This window comes from Coregonus clupeaformis, chromosome 17, assembly GCF_020615455.1.
Source record: "Coregonus clupeaformis isolate EN_2021a chromosome 17, ASM2061545v1, whole genome shotgun sequence".
Taxonomy (NCBI): domain Eukaryota; kingdom Metazoa; phylum Chordata; class Actinopteri; order Salmoniformes; family Salmonidae; genus Coregonus; species Coregonus clupeaformis.
The window spans coordinates 44,307,864-44,328,510 of NC_059208.1; the positions used below are offsets into that span (position 1 = coordinate 44,307,864).

The following is a 20,647-nucleotide window of genomic DNA, read 5'->3' on the forward strand; positions in this document are numbered from 1 at the left end:
ACCTGGTTAAATAAAGGTGAAAAAAATATATATATAAAAAAAATAAAAGAGAGGAGAGAGACCAGAGAGAGGCCAGAGACCAGAGAGAGGAGAGAGACCAGAGAGAGACCAGAGAGAGGAGAGAGACCAGAGAGAGACCAGAGAGAGGAGAGAGACCAGAGAGAGGAGAGAGACCAGAGAGAGACCAGAGAGAGGCGAGAGACCAGAGAGAGGCGAGAGACCAGAGAGAGGCGAGAGACCAGAGAGAGGTGACAAACCAGAGAGAGGCGAGAGACCAGAGAGAGGAGAGAGACCAGAGAGAGGGCGAGTAAAGAATGAATCCAAAGATGAAGAGAGAGGGAAAAGGCATTATTTTCAGGAGAACCAACTTGGGAGATGAACAGACATCACGTCTGATGAAGAAATGGAGAAGAATGAAATGGGGGAGCGAGAGAAAGAGCAGGGAAGAGGTACTCTTTGAAAAGAGGCAGGTGAAACAGGTGAAAGGGGGGACGTGGGTACAGGGACGATCTTTGGAGGTGACAAGGACAAACGGGCTCTTGCTGTGTTATGCTCAACCCAGTAAATCACCAACACAGTGCCTGTCCAAAACACCACCCCCTTCCTCTCTACCTCCCCCTCCCCTCTGTCCTTTCAGCTCCACTCGCAAAGGTGCAGACATTCACTCCAAGACACAATCACACAGACACACAGTGACACACACGCAGGCACGCATTGAGAGCAACATACGCACACAGAGACACACACACAGAGACACACGCACAGAGACACACACACAGAGACACACGCACAGAGACACACACCCACAGAGACACACACACACGCACGCACATACATACACACACACGCACAGAGAGGGAAGGTGGCCCCACTGTGAGGGAAGATTAAGATTTATGTGTGCCAGCCACACGCATAGCGTACAAACAGCACAGGTTCCCTGATGCTGTAGAATAGGTGTGTGGGTGTTTATTAACAATGCTCCACAGTTTAACCAAAGACAGTACAGTATGAAGATGGGCAGAAACTGCTTCTCCAATAGAAATCCCCGATCACACTTTTGGTATTTATTATTAGGATCCCCATTAGCCACTGCAAAAGCACACTTGTATGCGATGTCGTTGGCTGGCTAAACTCATGTGCAGGCCGTAAAATCAAAGGCACTCCTTTGATACAAAGTTGTTTTTGATTAAAATGTAAACCTTTCAGTTCGTCACATTTATGAGGTTGGATTAATAACATGCCAATTATTTGAGACATTGTCTTGAATCTAGGTTGTGCCTTTAGGTTTCAAGAAAATTAACAACTAAAAGGAATAATTTTTCACTTCTCTCATTGACTTCTTAAACCCCGGCCTGGTCTGGTTTTGCCTCTGGGTTTAGAAACTCTGTGGTTGAACACTGTAAACTGGGTGGCTAAAACTGCACAGTCAGACTGGGACTGCAGCAGACCCAATAGGTCCCTATTGCGAAGCAATTTGGCTTGTGTGTGTGTGTGTGTGTGTGTGTGTGCGCGCGCGCGTCCGACCTGCGCATGACCGTATGTGTGCGTACGTGAGCGGCTTGTAAACGAAAGATACACACAGGCAATACACTTATTTTGTCCTTGAGACATGGGAATATTACATGTGACAGCAAAAACGGTAGCCAATGTGATTGTGTGTGCATGCAGAAGAAGGTGAAGATAAGAGACCCTCATTTCTGCCTTGGATGTTGATTAGCTTGACGAATATCCCCAGGAAAGCTTGCTATCATTATTTGTATGTTAATTATTTCGCTAATTGCATTCAACCCACATCTGTTGAAGCTTTGTGCGTGGAGACACTGAGGAATGAACCCCAGAAGTGTTGGCCCTTAGGACACGGACTCAGACAGATAAGGGATGTTTATAGATGTGAATTAACCAAAAAGATATGACACAGTATCTCACATTTGTTTGGTGCCATCGTGCCGTGTCATATGGGACATACTGAGAGAAACACATTTGAAACTGCTTTTAATAAGCTCGGTCATTGTAAATGTTAATTGTATTGTGTTAAAGACAAAATAATTAAAGTCTCTCCCTCTCTCCCTCTCTCCCTCTCTCCCTCTCTCCCTCTCTCCCTCTCTCCCTCTCTCTCTCCCTCCCTCCCTTTGGGCACCTACAGTCTAAGGAGCCAAAACACATCTCCAATCTACTACACCTCACTACCTATTCTTGACACTGACAACATTATAGCCAAAGGAGAACAAACCAGAAAACAAGCAATAATGTGGTCACTTACATTCCTGGGGGGGGGGGGAGGGGGTAAGAGAGGCCAGAACCCTGAGTGTCCACTTAAGCTAATTAATGGCTTTTGGGGGAGCTCTAAGCCATCTTCCATTAGACAAATGAGCCTTCACGTGGTATGGCCGCCACACCGTAATCACTCTTTCATTCTAATCAGGATTTCTTTAATGAACACGCAATCTCTTGTGCTCAGGAAACAGAATAGCTATATTCAATTAAAATCACTTAAACTAAAAGCTATACGGAGAGCAATATAATAGGGCTGAGATCAGGTAATAGAGTAGGGCTTTCTTTGAACCCGCTTTTCTTGGAAATCTTGGAAGTCAAATTTGTTTTAGTCCACCGCTTGATGTTATGTAATTTGTATATGCTAAATTGAGATGCTTTATCAAAATCAGCCATTCGGCGGACCCATGACATTTCTTGTGTGGGCATTGTGCAAGGTTCAAGAGAAAACTGTATATGCACAAGCCAAGGTTTGGACATCAGCCATTTTGTGTCATGATCCAAACATGCTAATCCAATCATGTTAATTGTGGAGTGTGAATATTGCATAGGCTTAGCCAGGGCACTGCTGGCACGTTTTAATCATGAGAGTGACTCTTGGCACATCTTGGCAGAGATGGCACAGCACCAGGTGTCAGTGCAGAGATTCCCAGAGGGTATTGTAGCTCCTATGGGTCACGAAGCATTAAGGGATACATCAAAAAAGAGTTCCACAAGGGTTACACTATAAGTGAAGCTGGTGACGTCAATCAGTGCTTCGGTCTCGTCTTAGTCATACTCTAATAAATTGGAGGAGAACACTACCGGAAGTAATGTCAAATGTCTGGAAAACCCTGCAGGAATAAGGATGGTGAGGCTTCAAGGACTACAGGTTAGAGATCATGGTGCACTGCCATGGCAAACAAGGAAAACACGAGATGACGTCTGATGAGTTGATGTCTGAGGAGTCTGATGAGATGGAGATTGGTTCAAGCTCACATCACAATCCCAAAAATCTAGTATAAGCTTACAGGTTGAACAATGGAGTGAGTTTTTTTGAGTTTTTGAAATGAATGCAACATGTGTAGTTTGATATCTGCGGTGCTTTTTCTGCACTGTCAAAATGTCATCCCAAAACTCCAAAGTAAAACCCCACATACTTTAAAGTTCACAGGATCAAGAAGGGCTATGTTTGGAGGGGGAAAGTGCTAGCTGGCACTCTGTGGTGCTTGATGGAGTATCTGGCAAAACACTGTGATATGTACTGCAGGAAGCTAAGAGCCATAGACTATCCTATGCCATGGCACATTAAGAACTAGAATCGAATTGCTAAAGGATGCCAAGGTACGTGACACAGGATTAAATGGGAAGCTTACTTGAGGGTGTAAAAGCCAGAAAAGACTGGTATTTTTGGAGTCATTTAGTAGATATATAGGGTGTGGAGATTAATTTCTCAGCTGAGTCATCATATTAGATGTGCTGCAAGTGGGGTTCCATCGCTTTGTGCCTTTGAGGAAATTGTTGTTTGGGGTTTTTCCCTAATAGATTTAAAAATCTCTTCCTAAAAATGGTTTGTAGGGGGATCAAAGATGTGTTTTCTTTCTTTTTTGGCAAATTAAATAAATAAGGTGTTCAATAGTGTAAGGTTTAGCCGAACCTAACTTTCTGGGACACCGTAAAACTGGTCAATGCTCTGGTCACATACCTTTGTCCTTCATCCATACCTCAGAAAACGTGTATCCCTCCCTAGCCCACTTTCTTAATGCCACCAAAGACGGCAGTCTCTGAGAAGGGCTAAATCAGGACAAGTACACCCTCACCCCATTGTCTATGCCACCACAACTCGGCAGTGCCCGTTGAAATTAGGGGAAATACCTTCACATGGCAACAGTCCATCTGCCCTTCTAGGCTCAAGGAGGGGGGGCTTAGAGCACTTTACAGGGGGTACTGATCTGATCTGGTTTAATCCACAGACCAAAGTAGACCCTCCCTGACAACTGGACTGAGCAGCTCAAGTTTCTATCTCCCCTTTACCAAGTCAAGCCCCGCCCAGGGAGACAGACCTGTCAGCTCAACCCCCCCCTCTTCTACCAGACTTCCACCATTAAAGACTTTTAGATCTTAACCCACCATGTGCTTTAAAAAGGTTCGGAGAAGAAACATGAGAACTATGGGTGGTTGATGGCTTCCTCTGGTAATACATATACTTGAACCAAATAGGAATGGTAACTTGATAAGGAAGTAGGCACACCAGGAAACAACTTGATTACTTCCGGTTAAACCCACGCAAGCTTATAATAAGTGAAATGTCCTCTCTGACTCCTCAGACTGAGAATCCCCAACCTGTGGTTCACAATTCTCCAAAGCCCCTTCTCTCACAGGTGAGAGGTCACATGGCATGGTAAGAGGCTTGTTGCCATGGACACCAGGCTCTCCCAGACATGACCCTTTACCTCAATTACACTTCCAACCCATTTAAACAAGTCATTTCTGAGAGAAACAATACAGAATGATTTTTTGTTGCATTTTCATCAAACACTCCTTTGTGAGTCAGCCACATCTTACCAACTAGTCACTCAAAGGACACCCTTCAAAAGTATTGGAAAAGAATCAACAACGCTACAAACCCCCGTAACAGAAGGATGCACGTAATGCGCAAAGAGCCAAACGAAAGAGTTGTGGACTGACATAAGCGGACTGACATTTGAAGAATCACAAGCAACAACCATAAGGTTAATGGTTTCTTCTATCTCCACTGAGTAATGGTCAAAATGGATGTCTAAGAGAGAAGGAGTATTAGGCCTATCTGCCCCTGAATGGAGTTCAAAAGGCTTAGCAGCGTTTCTCAGTTTCCCTGTGAGCATCAAGTCACCCCAATGCCTCTCCCTCTCATCCTCCCCTCCATCTTCCCTCGACCCTGCTAAATCAGATTAGGGCAGAGCGGGTGGGGCTAACTTTAAACCCCCATGTTTTTGATGGATATGACTAGTCTGAAAATGTCAACAAAGGGCACCCCCCCATTAACCCCCACTCCCTGCTTGTACGTTACAAGAGCAATGTGCTGAGCAGAAGGGGAGAAGAGATGAGCGACAGCAGGAGGTCAAAGTTCAATGCATTTGAACTAACTGTCCCCCCCCATGGGAGAACGACTGCCCCCTCTCATTGAAGCCATGGAAGTTCAAGGCCGACCGCAGTACTGCAGGCATTGTTAGCAGAAAACAGGATCCCCCATTATACTGAATGGAAAGATGGCAATTTTCATGGTCAATCTACGTGTAAACAAAAACATTTTTCAAAGACAATGATGGAACCAATAATTGCTTCTAATAAATCAGATGTCCTTGAAACAATTATATGAAAATCGCACAAACAATCGCACAAACTGTGCATGTTATGTCTCCGACTTAATTTGGCTACAATGCGATGTTGAGTATTCACGTAGGAATGAATGGTTTCACGTGATCGATAGCTTTGTCCATTCATATATACAGTCATTGGTCCCCCAATCCCCACCTTCCCCTGTCAGTCTCTAAGCTGTGATATCAGAGGCATGTTCTTGATTATGTCTGTCCCTATAAAAATGCATCTGAAGCACAAAAGCTAGCACTATATTGGCCTATAGGCTAATAGATAGTGCACTTAATGCCTGCCATGTATTCAATTGAATGTATTCAATTTCATTAATACTTTTACCTAAAATGTAAAATATCAAAAGGTTGCAAATGGGGGTACAGTAGGACATCAGACAATTTTGTTTTATCCAGAGTTTTCATAAAAATTATGTAGAAATTATGTAGAAATTCACTGAAGAAATTCTAGGACATCTTGAAATGAGCAGTCCATCCAAATCCCATTTGGAAAGTAATACATGGGGAGAAAGGAACATTTTGTGCTAATAACTGTAAAATAAGCAGCAGCGATTGACAGTAATGGCTCCAGATGGTAATAGCTCCACAGCATTAAGCCACAATGCTTCAGCCCTTTCATCTGTGAGAGGAAATTAGGAAATGGAGCATTACCTGAGGAGCTGCTGGAGAGGAGAACATCTACACAATGCCACAAATAATGGGTCTACAGTGGGGGAAAAAAGTATTTAGTCAGCCACCAATTGTGCAAGTTCTCCCACTTAAAAAGATGAGAGAGGCCTGTAATTTTCATCATAGGTACACGTCAACTATGACAGACAAAATGAGAATGTTTTTATCCAGAAAATCACATTGTAGGATTTTTAATGAATTTATTTGCAAATTATGGTGGAAAATAAGTATTTGGTCAATAACAAAAGTTTCTCAATACTTTGTTATATACCCTTTGTTGGCAATGACACAGGTCAAATGTTTTCTGTAAGTCTTCACAAGGTTTTCACACACTGTTGCTGGTATTTTGGCCCATTCCTCCATGCAGATATCCTCTAGAGCAGTGATGTTTTGGGGCTGTCGCTGGGCAACACGGACTTTCAACTACCTCCAAAGATTTTCTATGGGGTTGAGATCTGGAGACTGGCTAGGCCACTCCAGGACCTTGAAATGCTTCTTACGAAGCCACTCCTTCGTTGCCCGGGCGGTGTGTTTGGGATCATTGTCATGCTGAAAGACCCAGCCACGTTTCATCTTCAATGCCCTTGCTGATGGAAGGAGGTTTTCACTCAAAATCTCACGATACATGGCCCCATTCATTCTTTCCTTTACACGGATCAGTCGTCCTGGTCCCTTTGCAGAAAAACAGCCCCCAAAGCATGATGTTTCCACCCCCCATGCTTCACAGTAGGTATGGTGTTCTTTGGATGCAACTCAGCATTCTTTGTCCTCCAAACACGACGAGTTGAGTTTTTACCAAAAAAGTTCTATTTTGGTTTCATCTGACCATATGACATTCTCCCAATCCTCTTCTGGATCATCCAAATGCACTCTAGCAAACTTCAGACGGGCCTGGACATGTACTGGCTTAAGCAGGGGGACACGTCTGGCACTGCAGGATTTGAGTCCCTGGCGGCGTAGTGTGTTACTGATGGTAGGCTTTGTTACTTTGGTCCCAGCTCTCTGCAGGTCATTCACTAGGTCCCCCCGTGTGGTTCTGGGACCGTTCTTGTGATCATTTTGACCCCACTGGGTGAGATCTTGCGTGGAGCCCCAGATCGAGGGAGATTATCAGTGGTCTTGTATGTCTTCCATTTCCTAATAATTGCTCCCACAGTTGATTTCTTCAAACCAAGCTGCTTACCTATTGCAGATTCAGTCTTCCCAGCCTGGTGCAGGTCTACAATTTTGTTTCTGGTGTCCTTTGACAGCTCTTTGGTCTTGGCCATAGTGGAGTTTGGAGTGTGACTGTTTGAGGTTGTGGACAGGTGTCTTTTATACTGATAACAAGTTCAAACAGGTGCCATTAATACAGGTAACGAGTGGAGGACAGAGGAGCCTCTTAAAGAAGAAGTTACAGGTCTGTGAGAGCCAGAAATCTTGCTTGTTTGTAGGTGACCAAATACTTATTTTCCACCATAATTTGCAAATAAATTCATAAAAAAATCCTACAATGTGATTTTCTGGATTTTTTTCTCAATGTGTCTGTCATAGTTGATGTGTACCTATGATGAAAATTACAGGCCTCTCTCATCTTTTTAAGTGGGAGAACTTGGTGGCTGACTAAATACTTTTTTTCCCCACTGTAAAAGACATCTATAGTTAGGCAAGTTAGTTAGATTCTGTTAAAACGGATCCCTGACACTTCATCACTGGAAAAGATAAACGGTTGAGTTTGATGTCATTTAAAAGCTTACAAACAGGGTTGTCAAAGTACTGTATTTAATATTTTCTTTAAAAGTTGAAATAAAAATGTACTTTTCTAACCTTTAACGTAAATGATCTAAAAAGGCGTAAACTCTGATTATTTGTCATTTTCGCATATGTTGTATCTTAGACCCTATTTGACATCATCTGAGATGTTTGTGTTGTGCCCGCCATCGGTTGAGACAGAGCATGCTATTGAATACAGGGTGGGTGTCATGTTTTGGCTGATAAATGTACTCTCTTTCAAATGGTAGCACAAAGATGGTTGGAGGTCCACACATCAGAGATTGTTGACGAACGGGAATATCAGTTGTTTTAAATTATACTGTCAAATGTATATACGAAACCTATTGAAATCAAAGAAATATAGATAATAGAATAGACATTCGGTGGACCAGCAGCCATCTTTGTGGTAGTAACTGGAAGTGAACATTTCTATTAAATTAATATGTCAATGATGTACCAGCTAAATCGCAGTGGTCTGAAGGGATGTGTTCATTCTATTAATATATTTATATGATTGAAATGACACACCCTGTATTCAAGAGTATGCCTGTCTCAACCGATGGTGGGCACAACACCTCAGATTATGTCAAATAGGGTTTTAGCTACAACATATGCGAAAATGAAAAATATTTGAGTTTACGCGTTTAGATAATTGACGTTAAAGGACAAAAAATGAGAAGTTCTATTAAATAACTATTTTTTCAAGAAAATATTACAAAGTTTGACAACCCTGTTAACTGATATCAAACTCAACCATTTATCTTTTCCAGTGATGAAGACATGGTCTCATGGTAGGGTGGGGTATGCTAAAGGAGTCAACTTTGAGCATGTCTCTCGCCTAAATGTTTTGGCATTCAGGTCCAAAAATTCACTTTCTGACCACTTCTACCATGGGCAAATATGTATAGAAAGTTTTGTTCAAATCTAAAAAGGGGTTAGGTCAAAAAGTGATTGGAATGGAACGACCGTAACAGATCTGGAACAGTTTACAGTTGCAATATAGGAATTGTTGCTTGACTTGATGTGACCACTCACTGCACCTGAGAGGCACTTCACCTGGCTAACACGGTTCACATCAGTCGAAAGCCCCCACAGCCTAAACGGCTAACGTGCAGAAAAATGTGATCTGAAATGCGATGCCCTAGATAAGCGTCCCTGCTCAACCAACAAATGTTGCTGGATTTGTTCCATGCGCTCACTCAAACAGGTCAGAGCCTTTCCCGTGGGGATCCTCGTGGCGCCCTGAGGCAACCTCAAGACGCAGCACAAGATCAACCAAATAACAGGAGAAAATAGGCATGTTGAGACAAGCATTTTTATCAAAACACACGTTATTGGGTGGCTGCATCAAACAAATTGGCCAGCTTCGCACTGGGACTCATTAATCTGGCTGTCACAGGGCACATTTGTACAAAGAAACCCCACAGAGGCCTCTGGTCCACTAAGCCTCAAGTCTCCACTAGTAGGCCTATTATTTCAGCATCTCCTCAGATTTCCATCACATTAGCATCCCCTCAGCATTCTCTGTCATTCTCCATACCTTTAAAATGCTCCGTTAGTAACACACAAAGAGGAGGACAAAGAATCACTATTACCTCAGCTTCTGAATCATCCAACAACGGCAGTGGGATTCGATGAGCCAAATCGGTACAGAGTGAACATCCAAACCAGGAGATTGAGTAAAAATCTAAATCCGAGCACAGGACAAGATTCCAAATGGTTCCGAGATGAGGTGGTATGGGCTGAATTCTTCCTTCCAACTGACTGAGGACCTGTGGGGAACAAAAGTAAAGAAAAGAAAGCAAGCAAATTAGAGAGTGCTCGAGCATGCCAACAGGCGACACCTCCACATGAATCCTTATCCAAACTCATTAAGAGGCTTTCAGTAGCCCTGTTGCAACGGAGTCAGATTCCTCCGAGGTTGTTTATATCAGAGAACAGCAGTGGTCAGCTTTACCATTGTCCTACTAAAAAGACCGACCCCTTTAGGAACCACAGCCCAGATAAACACTGAGCTCAGAAGTGGGACATTTTGCCACTGAATGGACTCCCGGTCTTTTCCGTCAGTTTGGCACTTCTTTGATTGCATTAGGTCAGTTGCAAAGATGTAGGTGAAGGAGTTCCTATATTGAGAGTAGCTTCCCCAGGAGCATAGCTACACTATACAGTTGAAGTCGGAAGTTTACATACACTTAGGTTGGAGTCATTAAAGCTCGTTTTTCAACCACTCCACAAATTTCTTGTTAACAAACTATAGTTTTGGCAAGTTGGTTAGGACATCTACTTTGTGCATGACACAAGTATTTTTTCAACAATTGTTTAGACAGATTATTTAATTTATAATTAATTGTATCACAATTCCAGTGGGTCAGAAGTTTACATACACTAAGTTGACTGTGCCTTTAAACAGCTTAGAAAATTCCAGAAAATGATGGCTTTAGAAGCTTCTGATAGGCTAATTGACATCATTTGAGTCAATTGGAGGTGTACCTGTGGATGTATTTCAAGGCCTACCTTCAAACTCAGTACCTCTTTGCTTGACATCATGGGAAAATCAAAAGAAATCAGCCAAGACCTCCAAAAAAAAGTCTGGTTCATCCTTGGGAGCAATTTCCAGACGCCTGAAGGTACCACGTTCATCTGTACAAACAATAGTACGCAAGTATAAACACCATGGGACCACGCAGCAGTCATACCGCTCAGGAAGGAGACGCGTTCTGTCTCCTAGAGATTAACGTACTTTGGTGCGAAAAGTGCAAATCAATCCCACAACAACAGCAAAGGACCTTGTGAAGATGCTGGAGGAAACAGGTACAAAAGTATCTATATCCACAGTAAAACAAGTCCTATATCGACATAACCTGAAAGGCCGCTCAGCAAGGAAGAAGCCACTGCTCCAAAACCGCCATAAAAAAGCCAGACTACGGTTTGCAACTGCACATGGGGACAAAGATCGTACTTTTTGGAGAAATGTCCTCTCATCTGATGAAACAAAAATAGAACTGTTTGGCCATCGTTATGTTTGGAGGAAAAAGGGGGTGGCTTGCAAGCCGAAGAACACCATCCCAACCGTGAAGCACGGGGGTGGCAGCATCATGCTGTGGGGGTGCTTTGCTGCAGGAGGGACTGGTGCACTTCACAAAATAGATGGCATCATGAGGAAGGAAAATTATGTGGATATATTGAAGCAACATCTCAAGACATCATTCAGGAAGTGAAAGCTTGGTCGCAAATGGGTCTTGCAAATGGACAATGACCCCAAGCATACTTCCAAAGTTGTGCCAAAATGGCTTAAGGACAACAAAGTCAAGGTATTGGAGTGGCCATCACAAAGCCCTGACCTCAATCCTATAGAACATTTGTGGGCAGAACTGAAAAAGCGTGTGCGAGCAAGGAGGCCTACAAACCTGACTCAATTTACACCAGCTCTGTCAGGAGGAATGGGCCAAATTTCACCCAACTTGTTGTGGGAAGCTTGTGGAAGGCTACCCGAAACGTTTGACCCAAGTTAAACAATTTAAAGGCAATATTACCAAAGACTAATTGAGTGTATGTAAACTTCTGACCCACTGGGAATGTGATGAAAGAAATTAAAGCTGAAATAAGTCATTCTCTCTACTATTATTCTGATATTTCACATTCTTAAAGTAAAGTGGTGATCCTAACTGACCTAAGACAGGGAATTTTTACTAGGATTAAATGTCAGGAATTGAGAAAAACTGAGTTTAAATGTATTTGGCTAAGGTGTATGTAAACTTCCGACTTCAACTGTATATACAAAAGTATGTGGACACCCATTCAAAATAATAGATTTGGCTATTTCAGCCACACCCGTTGCTGACAGGTGTATAAAATCGAGCACACAGCCATGCAATCTCCATAGACAAACATTGGCAGTAGAATGGCCTTACTGAAAGGTCAGTGACTTTCAATGCGACACCGTCATAGGATGCCACCTTTCCAACAAGTCAGTTTGTCAAATTTCTGCTTCACCACACTTCACCATCTGGCAGTCCGATGGACGAATCTGTGATTGGCGGATGCCAGGAGAACGCTACCTGCCCGAATGCATAGTGCCAACTGTAAAGTTTGGTGGAGGAGGAATAATGGTCTGGGGCTGTTTTCATGGTTCGGCCTGGGCCCCTTAGTTCCAGTGAAGGGAAATCTTTAATACTGCAGCATACAATGACTTTCTAGATCATTCTGTGCTGCAGTTTGGGGAAAGCCCTTTCCTGTTTCAACATGACAATGCCCCCGTGCACAAAGCAAGGTCCATACAGAAATGGTTTGTCGAGATCGGTTTGGAAGAACTTGACTGGCCTGCACAGAGCCCTGACCTCAATCCCATCGAACACCTTTGGGATGAATTGGAACATCGACTGCAAGCCAGGCCTAATCACCCAACATCAGTGCCTGACCTCACCAATGCTCTTGTGGCTGAATGGAAGCAAGTCCCCGCAGCAATGTTCCAACATCAAGTGGAAAGCCTTCCCAGAAGAGTGGAGACTGTTATAGCAGCAAAGGGGAGACCAACTCCATATTAATGCCCATGATTTTAGAATGAGATGTTTGATGAGCAGGTGTCCACATACTTTTGGTCATGTAGTGTACATATCAGCCCAAAAGGCAGAACATGTCTTCATGTTCTGAAGAGAATGAGGGGGAATTGGGGCAATTGGCAGGTCAGTATCTTCTGGATCGGTTACGTTTGTACTGGAATCCAACTGACTATTTGTCTTTCATAAGTGAACCAGATCCATTTGATTCAGTGGCGCAGTGACCACTGCGCCTCCTGAGTGGCGCAGTGGTCTAAGGCACTGCATCGCAGTGCTAACTGTGCCACTAGAGATCCTGGTTCGAATCCAGGCTCTGTCGCAGCCGGCCGCGACCGGGAGACTCATGGGCGGCGCACAATTGGCCCAGCGTCGTCCAGGGTAGGGGAGGGAATGGCCGGCAGGGATGTAGCTCAGTTGATAGAGCATGGCGTTTGCAACGCCAGGGTTGTGGGTTCGATTCCCACGGGGGGGCCAGTATAAAAAAATTATAATATATGTATTCACTAACTGTAAGTCGCTCTGGATAAGAGCGTCTGCTAAATGACTAAAAATGTAAATGTAAAAAAATTCAGCATGGATTTCTTTTCCTCACTAAACCGCCACTAGTTAACATAATATACACAGAAACGGAGGCCTCTTTCCATGCGCGGCCCAGGCCAAGTCTAATGCAGCTAACTGCCATCTGGAGTCAGGGGGGGCAGGGCAGTCCTCGTTTGAAGTTTCCAGAGGCCTTTCAATGTGCCATGGCGTTTGCCCTCTCCCTGCCAGAAACACGCTGCCTCCCCCGTCGACTTCCTGATTGTGTTTAGCACAGGCTTTCCGCACAGCTGGTCAGGAAGTTTTTTTTCGCTCCCTCGAACGCAGCTCAATACAACACGCAAGTGGAAATTATTCCCTGAGCAGGGCACCCCAGCCAGACTCGGATATCAGGCAGTTGGCCCCAACCCACGGCTGTTAAGAGTTGAAGCCAGCCAATATGTAATGGTCTGGGGGGGCTTGGTACAAAGAGGAAATGTTGGAAAAGGACATTCTGAACACATTGGGTGGCACTGAGTGTCATCAGTGTTCAGGGTGGACCCATGATTCAGATAACTGGCCCTAGTAGGGAGTCTATACGTCAGGCCTTTGAAAATTAGCCCACAGGTTGGTATGCGATCTAAAATGGAAAGCTGTTGGAAAGTTCTTTGTGGAGGCCAAAATGCATCCTCTGAAATTGGAAAACGCCTCAGCCGGAGGAATCAAAGTGGTAGAGTACAGAGAGCGATTATAAAAAATAACTGTATTTGTGCTGAGGAGAAGGATGAGGGCAGCTGAACATGTGCTCCCTGAATAGTAAAGCTTGGCAACCTGTGCCCCAAGACACAAACCAGAGCCTTTGAGCTCAGCTGAGATTTATCAAAACCATGCCCACGTGTTCTGTGCTAACAGTTGAGCTAACCTCAACCTCTAAAACTGGGGGAGGGTTGAGGTTAAGGGGAGACACAGAAAACCTTTAGCAGGAGAAATGACCTATGGTCATGACTTTAGGAATCCTATTACCACATCCACAAAGTACTTGTTTTTCCCCTTAAATCTGTTCCTAGGTCGATTTAAACCCTTTTCCAAATAAACAATTTCTCCTCTGTCATGGCTTGTTACCTTGTAAGGAGGGGGTTTCTTGTTTCCCTCCAAAAGTAGCTCGCCCGTCAACAAAGGACCTGTCATTGGGAAATAGCCTGGGGCAGGACGTTTCTAGTTTAACTGAATCCGGCCCTTGTTCTGGGTCCTAAGTGTGCCCATTGTGGTTCAGATCAGCACAGAAAACTAAAATATGATTAATCTCGAAACCCAACCCATCCCTCCTCGCTATACAACCAAATCACGTTTTGCTGTAGGCAGACTGGGCAGGAGGACAGCCAAGCGGGTCCGGCATTTAAGAGCATTTCATATCTGGGTCGTGACCGAATTGTCTACTCATAACACTCTAGGACTAGTCAGATGTTTGCCAAAAAAATGTGTGCAACAATGGGTGGGATTACAGTCTAAAAGAACAGAACAGTGAAGAATAAATTAGAGATTTCTGTGGACCAAGTTTGAATGTCTTTGACAAACCTTTTTAATTAAATACTTGAAGATTATGATTGCTACAAAGCCAAATATAATGGCTAATTATTTCATGAACATTAAAATAAAGCTGGAATTGGAATTTCTTCTTCCAATTAGTTGGCTATTTTCTCTGCTTCTCACGGGGTGAATCCTCATAAGGTCCAAGTCTCTAATAAAAGCTTTATTTTCTCAAGCTTATCTCACATTCTTTTCAGCAACCTCTCCTATTTCAACACAAATCACTCATGGACTTATGCTTTGAATGGGACAAATAGTGATGGAAAAAAACGATACTCAAATATGAATAACACAAACACAGACAAAAATATGAAAAGATGTAATGCTTAATCTGTTTTAGTTTAGACAAGACCAGAAGCATCAGAGTCCACTGTATATTTTAGATCAGAGAGTGGGATCTCAAAAGGAATAGGAAACAAAACCAATAATGCTTCTTGGAACACCAGTAAGTGGTGAGACATGTCACACCAACCAAAGCTATTATTTTCACTAGCACTTGCAGCTATGAAGTCCATAAACATCTTCCTAATAAAGGGAAACTTCTTAAGGGAACATATTGAAATCATGAAAGAAACCGTAAAACATAATTGTGCATTTAAACATACTCTTCATTCAATAGAGCCGAGAGTACAAGGAGTAGGCCTACTTGTGACAATCAGGATTCCTGCTTCTAATTCCCAACCCTGATCCAGTCTCCCGGTGCTTGATCCAGGATGATGAATAGCTAAGACGTCCCCATTAGGGAATGAGCGATTAATCAAACGGATGCTGACCTTGGGGGTGGAGAAAGACAGGGTATCCATGGATGATTTCCTACATCACCTTGGAGAAAAGGAATAGTCAACCATCTGTGTCCCTACAAGACCCTAATGGTCTTAGTGTAGAGTGTTCTGCAGAAACCAATAAGACTTCAGACTAGTAACCCTACACAAAGCTACAGACGACCAAATAATGAGACGGCCTTAAATGTAACATTTGAAAGGATGTTCAAGTTACAGTACATGTCTGTGGGTCCCATTCAATACCCGCAAAGTGAGGAAAATTCCTGTTTATCTTGGAAAATCAAACTTCAAACCCATTTTATTTGAGAAAACTACAAAATGACCTGATAATAGGCTACTTCTATTGGGGAAACGAGCTTTATACCTCTCGAACAGATAGAATAGGTTAGAAAATGCACAATTCGAGTTCCAGAGGCCAGGAAAAGGTTGCAGTTGACCTTATCTCTGAATTTCATCATCAGCTACATGATACAATTTATATTTGAGATTCTTCAAATAGCCACCCTTTGCCTTGATGACAGCTTTGCACACTCTTGGCATTCTCTCAACCAGCTTCATGAGGTAGTCACCTGGAATGCATTTCAATTAACAGGTGTGCCTTGTTAAAATGCGTTTGAGCCAATCAATTGTTTTGTGACAAGGGTGGGTGGGTACACAGAAGATAGCCCTATTTGGTAAAAGACCAAGTCCATATTATGGCAAGAACAGCTCAAATAAGCAAAGAGAAACGACAGTCCATCATTACTTTAAGACATGAAGGTCAGTCAATACGGAACATTTCAAGAACTTTGAACGTTTCTTCAAGTGCAGTTGCAAAAACCATCAAGCGGTTTGATGAAACTGGCTCTCATGAGGACCGCCACAGGAATGGAAGACCCAGTGTTACCTCTGCTGCAGAGGATAAGTTCATTAGAGTTACCAGCCTCAGAAATTGCAGCCCAAATAAATGCTTCACAGAGTTCAAGTAAGTCAATTTTCCGTATTTACTGACCTTCATGTCTTAAAGTAATTATGGACTGTCGTAAAATATATTTTGATTTGTTTAACACTTTTTTGGTTACTACATGATTCCATATGTGTTATTCCATAGTTTTGATGTCTTCACTATTACTCTACAATGTAGAAAATTGTAAAAATAAAGAAAAACCCTGGAATGAGTAGGTGTCCAAACTTTTGACTGGTACTGTGTGTGTATGTGTATAGTGAGGGAAAAAAGTATTTGATCCCCGCTGATTTTGTACATTTGCCCACTGACAAAGAAATGATCAGTCTATAATTTTTATGGTAGGTTTATTTGAACAGTGAGAGACAGAATAACAACAAATAAATCCAGAAAAACGCATGTCAAAAATGTTAGAAATTGATTTGCATTTCAATGAGGGAAATAAGTATTTGACCCCCTCTCAATCAGAAAGATTTCTGACTCCCAGGTGTCTTTTATACAGGTAACGAGCTGAGATTAGGAGCACACTCTTAAAGGGAGTGCTCCTAATCTCAGCTTGTTACCTGTATAAAAGACACCTGTCCACAGAAGCAATCAATCAATCAGATTCCAAACTCTCCACCATGGCCAAGACTAAAGAGCTCTCCAAGGATGTCAGGGACAAGATTGTAGACCTACACAAGGCTGGAATGGGCTACAAGACCATCGCCAAGCAGCTTGGTGAGAAGGTGACAACAGTTGGTGCGATTATTCGCAAATGGAAGAAACACAAAATAACTGTCAATCTCCCTCGGCCTGGGGCTCCATGCAAGATCTCACCTCGTGGAGTTGCAATGATCATGAGAACGGTGAGGAATCAGCCCAGAACTACACGGGAGGATCTTGTCAATGATCTCAAGGCAGCTGGGACCATAGTCACCAAGAAAACAATTGGTAACACACTACGCCGTGAAGGACTGAAATCCTGCAGCGCCCGCAAGGTCCCCCTGCTCAAGAAAGCACATATACAGGGCCGTCTGAAGTTTGCCAATGAACATCTGAATGATTCAGAGGAGAACTGGGTGAAAGTGTTGTGGTCAGATGAGACCAAAATGGAGCTCTTTGGCATCAACTCAACTCGCTGTGTTTGGAGGAGGAGGAATGCTGCCTATGACCCCAAGAACACCATCCCCACCGTCAAACATGGAGGTGGAAACATTATGCTTTGGGGGTGTTTTTCTGCTAAGGGGACAGGACAACTTCACCGCATCAAAGGGACGATGGACGGGGCCATGTACCGTCAAATCTTGGAGGAGAACCTCCTTCCCTCAGCCAGGGCATTGAAAATGGGTCGTGGATGGGTATTCCAGCATGACAATGACCCCAAACACACAGCCAAGGCAACATCTGAAATTAGCCCGCCCAACTACCTCATCCCTATATTGTTATTTATTTTGCTCATTTGTACCCCAGTATCTCTATTTGCACATCATCTCTTGCACATCTATCATTCCAGTGTTAATACTAATTGTAATTATTTTGCACTATAGCCTATTTTATTGCCTTACCTCCATAACTTGCTAAATTTGCACACTGTATATTATATGTATTTCTGTTGTATTTTTGACTTTGTTTTGTTTTACCCCATATGTAACTCTGTGTTGTTGTTTTTATCGCACTGCTTTGCTTTATCTTGGCCAGGTCGCAGTTGTAAATGAGAACTTGTTCTCAACTGGTTTACCTGGTTAAATAAAGGTGAAATAAAAATAAATAAATAAATATATATATATATATTGCCTTGACCATGCTTGACTGAAGGACTTCTACAGATGCTTTTCACCCCATCCCAAAGGATTGTGAGATAATGAACAGCGTAGCCCTGCTTCATGTGAACTCAATCCACCTCCCTCACCACCAGCCCAATCTAACACCTGACTAGAGACATAGAGGCTCTTCAACATGCCAACCTCCTCTTGCCTAGACAAGAGTTGACCTAGGTATGCCCCGAGAGAGAGTACACAGTGGCAGAATACCTGACCACTGTGACTGATGGTGAAATACAACAGTGTGCAATCACAACAGCAAGATTTGTGACCTGTTGCCACAAGAAAAGGGCAACCAGTGAAGAACAAACACCATTGTAAATACAACCTACATTTATGTTTATTTATTTTCCCTTATGCACTTTAACTATTTGCACATCATTACAACACTGTATATAGACATAATGTCACTTGAAATGTCTTTATTCTTTTGGAACTTTTGTGAGTGTAATGTTTACTGTTAATTTTGTATTGTTTATTTCACTTTTGTTTATTATCTATTTCACTTGCTTTGGCAATGTAAACATATGTTTCCCATGCCAATAAAGCCCCTTAAATTGAAATTGAATGTTGAGAGAGAGAGCGAGAGAGAGAGAGAGAGAGAGAGAGAGAGAGAGAGAGAGAGAGAGAGAGAGAGAGAGAGAGAGAAAAGGGGAGAGAGAAACAGAGCGAGTGAGAAAGAAAAAAACAAGCAAAGAGAGAATATGGAAGATAGAGTGAGAGAGAAAAGCCTTGAGAGAACAGAGAAGCTAGAAAGAGGCAGAAAAGGAGAGAGAGAGAGAGAGACATCAAAGAGACGTCAGGGCCTGACGATAAACCCACACAGTTGACTCATGGGCCAGACAAGCGCCTCCGGACAGAAATGGTCCCCATAGTCCCTAGTGTTGTCATGATACCAGAATTTTGACTTTGATGCCAATACTAGGTTTATTATCACAATACTCTATATAATTTACAATACTCAATACCAAAATGATACCACAACTAAAAAAGAAGACATATTAGCCAAAGTCACAGAATGACACTTGATCCAGACAGAAACTCAGCTACTGCTCTGTTCAATCGTTGGGCATCTTTTGAGTTCAATATCACTACATTTGAAAATGTTTATGTAAAAAATGTTGTACTGATCAACAACATTTGCATAGAAGAAGCAATCTCTTCTTTTATAAAAGTGTGTGCTGTCTCTTTAAGAAAGTAATGATGTCGTTCACAAGGCAGAATGTTGCTGCGGAATCTGACTTTGTGGCTATGGAATCTAGTAGAAATCAGACGGGCGGCGAGGGAAGTGAATTCATTTTTGGTGGGTAGGGAGACGTAGCGAATTAATAACATTTTTGGTGACAATCAGCTTTGAAATATGCATATTTTGCATTATGGTATCACAAACAAAGTACTAGGGTAGTGAATTCAGCTGTAAGCTAGCAAGGAAAGCTAGCCTACAATTAAAGTTGGAAGCTACAGGTATCGTCTTGCAATGGAAGTGTTCTATGGACATTGTTTTGCGAACAGTAATGAACAGTTTCAACATGCTGTGTTGCATTATTCAAGTGTGTTAACTTATGTGCAGCATGAGAGGAGCTAACAATGCAGCCAGACAGCTCTAGCAATGAATGAGTAAGTTGAGCAGGCACTTTACTGCGCTGGTAGACAGACCTGATCCTCTCAATCACGTGAGACACATTTGACAGAAGTACCGAACGTAACAAAAATTCTGGTACCAAACCAGGGGTTTTCTTGTATCGAAAAAGTACCGAAGTTTCAGTATACCTTGCGGCACTAATAGGGACAGTTACAAACCAGGGGAGTGAGCTCCTACCGCAGTTACAGAGTAACATTGCCCGTAAGTGTATCAGAACTGTTTGCACACCAAAAGGAGTTTCGATCAAATATTGCTTGATATCGTCTAAACCAAAGCGGGAGCCAAGGAAGACCCTCTTGCATGTTTTGGAAAACACTGTGGGACGTGGATAAAATGTCGACATTCCATTTGGGCCACGTACCGATCACTCGTCCCCCCTCCTTGCCCCATGACCTAGGTGACCCGGCACGGTGTGGATGTCCTATGGGGGAAAGTGATTTTTCTCTTGTGTGTGTGGTTGGCTAGTGTGTCAGAGCAGAGCAGCACAATCAGACTGGCTTGACAACTTGCTCAGAAAGGAATCAAAGTGACTCTTCTCCATCAGTCAACAGAAGACACTTAAAGTATGTTGTAATCTTTCCCGAACATGTCAGATTAGAGGTCAGCTTTGTCCTTTCAGGCCATCTAAACTCATATCTGGACATCACAGTCTCTATCAAACTAACTTGGCCAATACCAGATTGGTTCTAGAAACCTGAGCTTTTTAAAGTCACATCTGACTCCATGGTTGTATCTCAATAGTCTAAAATGGCTTCATCTCCTCGACTCGTTTTGCTTTTC

At 42.9% G+C, this 20,647-nt stretch overlaps 1 protein-coding gene across 3 annotated transcripts in view; it reads right to left on the reverse strand.

The window, feature by feature from the left end:
- LOC121586502 (semaphorin-6D) overlaps positions 1-20,647 on the reverse strand; it is a 133,081-nt gene that overhangs the window by 99,452 nt on the left and 12,982 nt on the right. For all 3 annotated transcript variants that reach the window (XM_041903233.1, XM_041903234.1, XM_041903232.1), the window contains exon 2: positions 9,635-9,811. The gene's annotated coding sequence lies outside the window, so the exon portion shown is untranslated. The remainder of the gene's footprint in view (positions 1-9,634; positions 9,812-20,647) is intronic.